General features: G+C 41.8%; 1 pseudogene; it reads right to left on the reverse strand.

The window, feature by feature from the left end:
- Positions 1 to 588: 588 nt before the first annotated feature.
- LOC139051839 (uncharacterized) lies at positions 589 to 2,685 on the reverse strand (annotated as a pseudogene).
- Positions 2,686 to 2,981: the final 296 nt, after the last annotated feature.

Raw genomic sequence — 2,981 nt, forward strand, 5'->3', positions numbered from 1 at the left:
TTATTTTGGCACTTTTGTTGCTTTTCTGCCGACATTACTTTTGCTTTCATTGTTCTTAGGAAATTCAAGTGTGATGTATGCTTGGAGCTAAGGGTTTGATCCACAGGCTGTAAAGTGTACACTACAGCCTAGAGTTGGTCTGTGCAAAGAATTGATAGGAGGCCACACTCAAAAAACTTTTAATTCAGCAGCCAGGATTATAACAATGTTTTGTCCAAATTTTTTCAGGGAGGTAGTTATAGTAACGAAAAGTGCTAAAATTGGGAGTCTCGCGAGCAATAAGTAACAACTGAAATGAAGAATTGAGGGAAGCTTTGGCATTTGTGTAGCTAAATGTATGTCCTATTGAATGAATTAACCAGGATAAACGTGATAAACACTAAAAAAGAAATCCACCAAAAACTAAACAAAGTTAAAAAAATGATCTAAAGTCATAACTGTTGCATCAGTGTTTTTCATCATGGTTCATTTCACATCTTTGATGAATGAGCATGCAAAGTTCAATTTAAAAATATTCATTTAAGAAAAAGTTATCACCGTTTGCGTAACATGAGGTGAAGTAAAATCTTGTTTTGAGAAAAACAGATTTCAAACCATGTGAAACATGTGAGAAACAACACATAAAGGCCTATAATGCTCCAGGCTTATAGCTGGGGACCTCGTGAGATGCAGTAGTCTTTTGTTCCTAGCCTGTTTTGTCTCAGTTCATTTGCATAGAGCTTTCTGCATGCGCTGGTGGTCTCTGCCATTGCAAGCTCCTGTGTAGTACCCTGGTTCAATGCCAGCCTGCCTCAGTATGTCCAGGGTGCTTATGCTGCCATTATTAAAGTGTGCAACAGCGTCACGCAAGGCAAACAGTATTGTAGGCAAGCTGACGCACACCTCCTTGGGAACTTGCTACCATATAAGTTCGTTGAAGCATTCACTTGCATTTTGTGTCTTGCCATGCAGACATTTTGATAAAAATTCATCTGAGCCCAGATCAGTGTACATAGCTTTTACTCTGCTTGGCACATCATTCAGAAGTCCTCCTTTGTGGACGTACTTCCCTTGGCTGAGTGATTTTACCTTTTTGTACCCGCACCAGCTGTTCGTTCCTACTGGACATAGGCCATGTCTTGGTTGCGCATCTGTGAAGCTGCAGTGGAAGAGGCTGGCCACGGTGGCTTGTTTCATGTCTGAAAGGTTTCCCACGTTAGCTCTTATAGCGATCCCATAGTAGTTTTGCAGGCAGGTCAATAGGGGCATCAGTCAACTTTCCTTTACCACCAAGTCCCCGCACTGTTTTTTTATTTTCCTCAGGCAGCAGCCGGCACGCTTCTGGACATGCCCAATGCATTCAAGTTTCTGCTCGCTGTGTTCTCCATACATGTCCTTTACAGTGGCATAGCTCTTTGAATCACCTCACCATGCTTCATGTTGCTTGTGATTTCGCAAATAGTCTGTACAAACCAACCGTCTCCATACTATTTGCACTTCCTTTATGGTTTGCTTGGCAGGAAGTGTAACTTGCCTCCAGCCCTTGCATGAAGCACTTGTTGGGTTCAACTTTCGTTTGGTTTTGCAAGCCATGCATATGCTAGAAAGTGCCTCAACATCAGTAACTGTTCCTGTGTCAACAGAAATCACTGACACAGCCACGCTTCTGCCACGTTTCGCCACCTGAAACACTGCACTCATCACTCCTTATGACATGAGAAACTTCTGCAGCAGCATCAGTCATCGACTTTGATGCTACTTTTTCAGCTGCTGCAGTCAGTTGAGATGATGTTTTGTCATAGGCGGAATGGCGCGTAGAGGGAGGCATGTCATCACTTAGAGAACATTGTCGCACCTGCATACCTTTTTCCTAACTGTCGCATTGCATACACCAGTCGAACATTGTTCTCATTAGCACGCACCATTCTTTTCTATGTATTGAACGAATGCTTGAAGCCACACACACAACCACACAGGTAGAGCAAATCCCTTGATGAGAGCATCCTTCCAGCTTCAGTGATGAATTCTTGCATTCAGGGCATGCTAGCACTGAAGAAAGGATATTAAAGTCAACTATCCTGTTTCCTTGGAGAGGAGAATGTAGCCATAGAGCTTCGTAGCTTTTCTTGATGTTCCCAAGCTTCTTGGCACTTGCTGAAACGCCCGCGTCCACTAGGTCAGGAGACGGATGCTTCGTCGTGTGTTGGTTCCCGGGAAACTTACATTTGCGTCTTCTCTGCAATCTGACCTTTGCCATGCTACTCAAAAAGTGGTTTAAGTGGTCTACTTTTTATGCCTTCGCACCTGCGAGCATTGCAAAAACGCAATTTGCAATTTAAACAGCTAAGCGACGCCTGACCAAGGTAAACAACAAATGTTCTTCGAGTGTCAGGACCCCCTTGTGGCCGTTTTTATAGATTTTAAAAGAATAGTAAACGCATAACTAAGCATAAGAATACAATTTAATAATACATACAGCTGATATTAAAATATACTGAGAATTTACAATGCAATTTGGTTTCAGTTTTGCAATACGAGGTTAAGGGTTTGAAAACTCGCTGTAACACCCAAACTAATCATGATAGGAACATACTGTTTTTTGTAATGTCTAGCTAAATGTTTTGGGTATTTAAGAAAAAACTAAAAATCAAATGTTTGAAAAAAAATTGACTTTTTAGTGTGGCCTCCCACCTTAAGGGCACGCATTTTCACCCACTCTTAAATGAAATTGTGGTACAGTCCTTGATGAATTTCTTAGCCACCATGTTTGCCTTTCAGTGGTATGGGGAAAAAAGGGAAGCTGAGCTCTGCTTTGTTTAGTCCACTCTGCCAGCTTACCGTAAAAATGGAACCGTTACCTTTTGTTTTCCTAGTCATTTAGTTTTGAAGTGCAATAAGTGGCCTGGAATCCTCCACAGTTTTTGATGCTTTAACTCTTGTTCATGTGAATTTCAACGAGCAATGATGTCCTCTTTACTCTCTCCTTTACGTTCTGCAGTACC

Source organism: Dermacentor albipictus, unplaced genomic scaffold, assembly GCF_038994185.2.
Source record: "Dermacentor albipictus isolate Rhodes 1998 colony unplaced genomic scaffold, USDA_Dalb.pri_finalv2 scaffold_15, whole genome shotgun sequence".
NCBI classification, from domain to species: Eukaryota; Metazoa; Arthropoda; class Arachnida; order Ixodida; family Ixodidae; genus Dermacentor; species Dermacentor albipictus.